We start from the raw sequence: 8,171 nt of genomic DNA on the forward strand, positions 1-8,171 counted from the left end.
AAACTCTTAAGTATTCCTGCAGCAGTCATTCTTGTAAATAAAGCTTCCTCTAAGACTGATTAATTACTTACTGTAATGTGAACCAGTTTCTTGACAGCAGTGGTGCGGTTTGAACCCACACCTCATCTGAGACTGGAGCCTAAAGCAAGCACCTTGGACTGCTCGGCCACACTACCACTGACTGCAAAAGCAAAACTGCTTGTCGACTTTGAGTTACCACGACTATGAACTCACATACCATGATTCACCATTAACGTATAGTGAGTACACGGGATCTTCCTGTTTTAGTTCGCTAACTGAACACATGAGTGCACTCATATTCAATCATATGAGCACATCTGCACACTACAATGTAACACGACTGTGAAGGAAAGAGAGTTGATATCAGAAATGGTTCCATAGACTCCAAGTATGAGCTAGCCCACTTTTTGAAATACACTCAACTAAACCATCTTGCCCGGGGTTAAGAAAGCTCACTTTGTGTTTCCCTGAGTTCAGGTTCAACATAAAACATTTTGTGAAACGGACCCCAGGTGGAGTTAAAGAGTCATTCTGCTGCAAACAAGTATTTCTTTCTGAATCCAAAGTAGTGTTGATTTAAAACATGAACGTTATCCGTCATGAATTCCTAAATCAGTCATCATTTGTTTCATTAACAGCATTTTTTTATATTCAGCATTATAGATTAGGTTTATTTTTAGAAACAACTACAATAAACAGCAGATTTAAAATAGTTCACAAGAATAATATGATATTTAATTCCTGTTTAAGACAACTTCTGGTGTCTTCCTGGAAAATCTGGGCATCAGAGACTTGATCGAGAATTAAGTCAACTGTACGGACACTGGATTAAAATGTGTAAATCAAAGCACCTCAGTCCATCTAAACCACAAAACTCCCTGCCACAATGATGATAACAAACAAGATTTACTATCTGGTGTAAACTACAGTCTTTTAAAGATTTCATGCTGGCAGTGGTGGGATTTGAACCCACGCCTCTTCCGAGACTGGAGCCTAAATCCAGCGCCTTAGACCGCTCGGCCACACTACCACTGTCTTTCACAAGAGAACTGATTTTATTTTCACTTCATTCCGGTTTTACACCATTTCACTAAAGTCATGTCAAACTTCCTACCACTTATTCATTCAGGACTGCACAAATAATATAGAAAGACAGAAATAACTCTCAAATACAGCAAATGTTTCGGGAAAGAGAGGGGAGATATGAATTAAGGGAACCAATTAATTTTACATTACAGTCATGTAGAACTACAAGCAAGGAATTTTGCATTTCAAACAGTTGAATGAGGCTACTCCTTTCCGGGCATGAAGGTTTATTTCCCTTTGATTTTGTTTAATGACTGTTTATTTGTATTCTGTTTTGTTTTGTGAAATTGTTTTTTTTTTTTATGCTCGAAATAAAGATTTCAATCAAAAAAAAATGTATTGCAAAATAGAGTATTTGATGAATTGTTCACGTTAATTTGCACATCAGTCCTCCAGTTAGTGACTGGTGGTTGTTGCTCCTGTTCTCCAGGTGGAGGCGCTGCAGGAGAAACAAAAGTGCAGTGGAGTTAATGACGTGTAGATTTTGATGAAAGTCCAGTAAAATGTAAAGATGTGAAGTAGGAGTTGGTGTGTTGTGACGGTAGTTGTTATAAGAGTCGAAGGACGTGTAAAAAGACTGAGTCTCGCTGTATTACTCAGGCTGCACTGCAGCATCTATTCACAGGTGTGATCCCACTACTGAGCGGCACGGGGGCTTTGACCTGCTCCGTTCCCGGCCTGGGCCGATGCACCCCTCCTTAGACGACCTGGTGGTCCCGGACTCCCCCAGGAGCACCATATCGATACCGAACTTAGTGCGGACACCCGATCGACATAGTCCACTGCAGCTCAGAGCTCCTGAGCTCAAACCATCCGCCAGCCTCAGCCTCCCAGTAGCTTGGATTACAGGCACGCGCCACCGCACCCGGCAGGGATGTCGCACACTTATCTGTGTTTTAACTTTTATTGAGGAGATTTCATGTTATTTTCTCAGACCTACTAGTTATCTGAAAATGTAAATCCAACATCTAGAAATCCAACATCTAGGAAAACTTAACAGTTTCCTTTGAATAATGATTTGCAGCTTTTATGACAAAGAACATCAGAAAAGAGATAAAGAAGCACTTTTTCTGCCATTATTCAGTTTTTGTGTTTTTATCTCTGAAAGTTTTTCTTCAAAACCTTTTTTTCTCATCATAAATTGAAACATTTCCATTTTTCTTCTCATGCTCTTTTTTGTTTGCAGTGTCTTATTTTTCTGATTCTCATTTTTCTTCTCAGAAATCCTTAAAATCAGTCTTGTTCTTCTCACTGATTGTTTCAAGTCGTCAATCTTTCTTTTAAAGCGACACTACGTAACCTTTTTCTTTTAAAGCGACACTACTTAACTTTTCACCTTAATATCATATTTCCAGAGTCATTGTGATGGTACATCTACTTCCAACAGGTTTAATGAAACCTCTGTCATGGTCTGGGGGGGTCTGTATCGCCTTCACTGGCACTATGTAACTTTGAGGAGCATGGTAGGAACCCTTCCACACTAAAAAACTACAAATCTTTACGGCTTTGACTGCTTTACGGCATACGTCACTTCCCCCTCCTTCCCGATTCGCAGTCGAGACGAAAATGGGCGGGGCGTGGAGTGCAGAGCTCAGGAGAAGCTGGTAACCCGTTGCTGTGTTGTGGCTGCAGCAGCTCCACACATAACAGACGTGGGGAAAAGATCGCTAATGGTTTAACTTTTTAGCGGTTTCCTGCTCGGAGGCAGAACCACGGAGGCCAAGTATCTGATATAACAAAGTAAAAGAGTGAAAGAGTCGTCGGCTTGCTTGGATCGCGGCTGTAACGACCAAACACCTTCCACACAGTAAAGCCTGAATTATGGTTCTGCGTTAAATCGACGCAGCCCTACGGCGTAGGGTACGTGGAGACGGGCAACGTACGGTGTGTGTCGCCGCGTACCCTACGCCGTAGGCTCTGCGCCGATTTAACGCAGAACCATAAACAGCCTTAAACCACAAACACTCACACAGACGGGTCGGATCAAAACACAGGTTTTATTCCCCACTTCGCCAGCTAAACGCAGTTGCTGGCCAGCTCTCTGCGGTGCAATTAACCCCAATCTTCAGATAAAACTAGTTTGTTGAGGAAAAAATATTAACTCTTATTTGTAGCTGCAGAGGAAAAAAATAATCTCACGAGGAAAACAAAAATATTGCTCACGCCTCGGAGCCTCTTCAACATAATATAGCAGTCAAAAAAAAGAAAAGAGAAGTAAGAGGGATACAAAACATGTACTGTATGTTGTACTATTATACACATTTATTGAAACACATGGCGAGTCAAACATTTACCAAAGCAGCTGCAAAACACTCCTAAACAAGGTAGCCGGAGACGGTGGTTCTGCAGAACTGCGGCAGTAAATCTCTTATAAAGAGTGCAGCTCCGACCAGGAGCTTCATTCTTTAGTAGGGATTTCATATGGATCCAGACCGTTAATAATCATTATTTTCTCCATATACCGCTCCCTGGCTTCCTGGTAAATTCCAGTTCCTTTCCAGCAGTTTAACATCTTTTTTTTTTGCGTTCCGTCTGTTCACTTGGTGAAACAGAAAAGCGTCCCGTCTCCTCTCATCCAAACAAATGCATGCGACGGGACAGGAGTTTTCCGGCAGTACGCGCTGGTGCTCATGGGAAACGTAGTGTTCTTTCTGGTAAAACAATACAGCTTTTGTCCAAAAGATGCCGCCAAACTCAGAAAAGCTGAAAGTTACGTTGTGCTGCTTTAAACTCTTAAACTATAATATCTTCTCTTTTCCAAGTTCTTCATTCTCTCCCCAAAGGTCTCTGTCTCATACGGATGAGTTTGACACATGTCCAAACGAAGCAGATTATCAGAAGATACAAACTCTGCTCCATTTAAAGTGGATCAAATGTCTATGTTCTGATAGCGACCCGAGATTCAAGTTGGGAACCAGTTTGAGTTGATGCATGAACGAATGAATGGATGGAGACTTGAGATCACTTTGGTTGTGGATTAACACGAAAAAGAGAAAAATAAACTGATATTTAGTGGAAAGAAGAGCAGATTTCTTCCATCATTCATAGTGTGGCCGAGCGGTCCAAGGCCCTGGATTAAGGCTCCAGTCTCGAAAGAGGTGTCGGTTCAAATCCCACCACTGACACCAGCCTCGGTACAGACAAAGTATCTGCTTGGCACGGCTTCACCCGCCTCGGCCCGTAGTGGAAAAGCGCAAGACGGGGGCGTGGCGAGTAGAAGCGCGCTGAGTAGCCATCAGGGCAGTACACATCGAGGTTGCATCATCGCTGTACACCGACTCCTTTATTAATGCACTCAGGCGTTTCACTGCCAGAAGAGGACAAGTTCGGGAGCTACGCTCTGACAACGGAACGAACTTCATAGGAGCAGAGCGAGAGCTGAAGAAGGCTATTGAGTGGAATCAGGTGCAGATCCACAATGTCATGCTGCAGAAGGGGATCCAGTGGAGCTTTAACCCACCTGCTGGCTCTCATCATGGGGGAGCTTGGGAGCGATTGAGTGGAAGAATAAAGCCATTTATAAATGAAGAACTGTGGTGTCATGTATTTCCTGGAGGGAGTGATACTGCATGCTGCCGCTTTTTTATTTTGGTGCAGGGTTTATGGGGTGATGAAATAGATGTTGGAAAAAAAGAGGAAACTACTTATCTGATTTTCTGCATTTGAAGAGCTTAAAGCCTCCCACCTTTCTTTTTCGCAGGAACCTCTTGGAGCGCTTGTCCCTGCCTGGTGTTTTCTCCTGCTCTAATGTCTCCCTCTCCTCTTCCAATTGTTCCATGTCATCCTCCAATTTTCTTACCTGCTGCTGCTGCTGATTCTTTTCTAATTCTAATTGCTGCTTGCTTTCCTCCTCGTTTACCTTGGATTGCTCTGTTACACATTTCTCTAACTCCAAAGTTTCTATCATTTCCAGTTGCAACTTTTGCTTTTGCTCTTCCAGCTGTTTCCGATCGTTCTCCATATTTTCCACCTGTTGCTGCAAACTCTTGTTTTCTGCTATCAGTTTCTTCATAATTTCCTCCTCTTTGGCTTTTGATTCCTCCATTAGAGTTTTCTCCATTTCAAAAGTTTTGTTTATTTCCTCAAACTGTTTCTCGTCCTCCTCCAGTTCTTCACGGTCTTCCTGTAGTTTCAGTTTGATGTCACACATGATTCTTTGCTGCAGTTCCAGTTTTTTCCAGCCCTCTTTCAGTTCTTTCTCTTTTGCCTCTAAAGCTTTACCCTCCTGCTGACGCTTCTTTTTCTGTGACGTCATTTTTTTATGATCTGCTTTAATTTCTTCTTCAATAAACTCCATCTCGATTTTCTCCAAATCTAGATGTTGTAAACTGGATTCCAGGTCTTTTCTTTGGAAGTCCAAGTTAATCTTTGATGCTTGCAGCATTTCTATTTCTCTCTGATGTTGTGTCTTGGATTTGACAAATTCATCTTTCTCAAGGTCTAATTTTCTCTTCTGCTCCATCAAATAAATGTTCTCTTTCTTGTTCTTCTGTTTAGTTTGTTCCATATCTCTTTCTAATGTTTCTATGATCTTATTTTTTTCATCCACTAAGTTTAACATCTGCTGCAGCAGCTTTTCTTCCGTCGTCTGTAGTTCTTGGAGACTTTGATCTATTTTAATCTTTATCTCATTAATGTCGCTTTTCTCTAGTTGCAACTTTTTTTTTTGCTCTTCCAGCTGTTTCCTGTCGTTCTCCATATTTTCCACCTGTTGCTGCAAACTCTTGTTTTCTGCTATTAGTTCCTTCATAATTTCCTCCTCTTTGACTTTTGATTGCTGCATCAGAGTTTTCTCCATTTCAATTGTTTTATTTACTTCTTCAAATTGTTTCTTTGCCTCTTCACGGTTTTCCTGCAGTTTTAGTTTGACTTTTCTTTCCTCCAGGTCCAATCTTTTTTTCTGCTCCATCAAATCAGCTTTCTCTTTTTCATTTTGTAGTTGTAGCTGCTGCAGCTTTTTCATCTTTTCCTCATATTCTTTACATTCCTCTTCCAATTTTCTTTTAATTTCACAGACGTTTCTTTGTTCACTCTCCAAAGCTGTTTCCTCTTTCTCATTTCCTGCATTGCACCCTTCATTCTCTATTGGAAATCCGGTAAATTCATCAATAGTGGCGGGCGGACGATTCTCGGGTTCGTACACAATCCCAAAGCTATTATTAAGTCTTTCTCTCAGATTCAGTCTGAGAGCCGCCAACTCCGTGATTGCCACAGCTAAAGTGAGCATCGTAGCCTATATTAGTTATTGTAATCTAATTTTCAGAAGTGTTCTCTAAATTGTAGATTATCGTGTCCACCAGAGACAAGTTCGTGACAAGTTGCTCCTCGAACGTATAGAATGCAAATAAGGAACTCCTGAGAACTCCTGGTATTTATAGGCTCCGACTGACGTCATAGACATAACTCTTTGATGTTCCAGAACGATAGCCATGGTGACGTGATTTAAGCCACGCCCACACCCTACCACCTCCAAACACACATAATAAAGAATTCTTTATTATTACAGTTAAATGTAATGAATTAAAAAATAACTGTTGCTATGTTGTTTTGATTTCATAAAGGTTATAAATAGGCTACATTTTATAAACACACCTGGATTAACTCAGTGTTGGACCCCAGGGCGACCACGTTTGAAGTGCCCCCCTCCTCCTTACGGTAAAAATTCGATTAAAAAAATTAATCTAATTAATTAAAGGCTTTGTAATTAATTAATCGCAATTAATCGCATATAAATATTTGACACGGGAAGCAACATTTTTAAATTTAAATGGATTTTGGTATATGGATGAATCATTGCATTTACACATAAATGAGCTTAAACAACAAAATTGTGTTTATTTTGACAACTGAGTGTTAACATAAAGTGCAATATGGATAATAGGAATATGATTGCATTGTCCACAAGGCACAAACTTAAATTCAAGTTAGCTATATTCAAGCTTTTTCAGGACTTTTTGTAAACTTTCTATGTCTTACACACATTTGTTTTTGTTTAGTAAAATTAAAAAACAGCACTTTCAAGTACATTCCAGTACATTTCCATTGTTGTTTCTCATGTTGAGTACTGTGCATCAGTATTACGTTATTTTTCTGTAATTAATTAATCGTAATTAACGTGATAAAGTCCCAGCCCTAATATATATATATATATATATATATATATATATGTATATATATATATATATATATATATATATATATATATATATATATATATATACAGACCAGTGTGGTTCCCCAGGGTGACCAATTTGAAGTACCCCCCTGCTCCCACATTTTACTGTAAAAAAAATGGAAATTTACTATGGTTATAAAGACCATAGATTTACATGAACGTATTGCTGAAGTACATGCTCAACACTCATACTACAAATAAATGTAAGACAAGCAACCAACTAAGAGTAACACCACAGATAGACATGAGTCTACAAACGCCATACTACACTGATGCTCCAATCAGAATGCAACTCACATGCCAGTGTAACAACACATTGTTAACTATCATCATTTCCATCATATATGGCCTGTCTGAGGACTACATGCAAAACTATTACAGCATATGACTAAACAATCAAACAGGCCTACTGAATGAGCTGATGTGAAGGTAGGGAACAGCACACGCACTCAAACGCAATTCTTTTTATTTTATTATTATTATTATTATTATTATTATTATTATTATTATTTTCAAGTATTTTTATTATATTATTGGTTACTGCTGTACCTGTTTGCTCCGCTTCCAGCAAATTTGTAGAGAAAATAACAAAATATGACATATATGGTCCAGTTAGTCATTTGATTTGGTGCCCCCTTATTGGCTGGTTCGCCCTGTTCAGTATATGGATAATCCGGCCTAGTATGTATACGAAAGCTCTCTAGGTATCCGTCAAAGCTGGAGTCTCCACTAAAAAGATCTTACAGCAAACTTCTGGTCAACCAATCATATTAATCCAACTCTATACGTCACTGCACCCAAAACATTTTTGTTTAATATTTAGATTAGAAATTCTGAATATCTTATCTATGATTTAATAATTTCTGCCCGCTGAAGCTAATGCAGATAT

General features: G+C 39.6%; 1 non-coding gene across 1 annotated transcript; it reads right to left on the reverse strand.

The window, feature by feature from the left end:
- Positions 1 to 969: 969 nt before the first annotated feature.
- Positions 970 to 1,051, reverse strand: trnal-uag (transfer RNA leucine (anticodon UAG)). The gene has a single exon. It is a non-coding gene; the product is annotated as a tRNA-Leu (tRNA).
- Positions 1,052 to 8,171: the final 7,120 nt, after the last annotated feature.

The sequence above is a fragment of the Cololabis saira genome, chromosome 7, assembly GCF_033807715.1.
Source record: "Cololabis saira isolate AMF1-May2022 chromosome 7, fColSai1.1, whole genome shotgun sequence".
NCBI classification, from domain to species: Eukaryota; Metazoa; Chordata; class Actinopteri; order Beloniformes; family Belonidae; genus Cololabis; species Cololabis saira.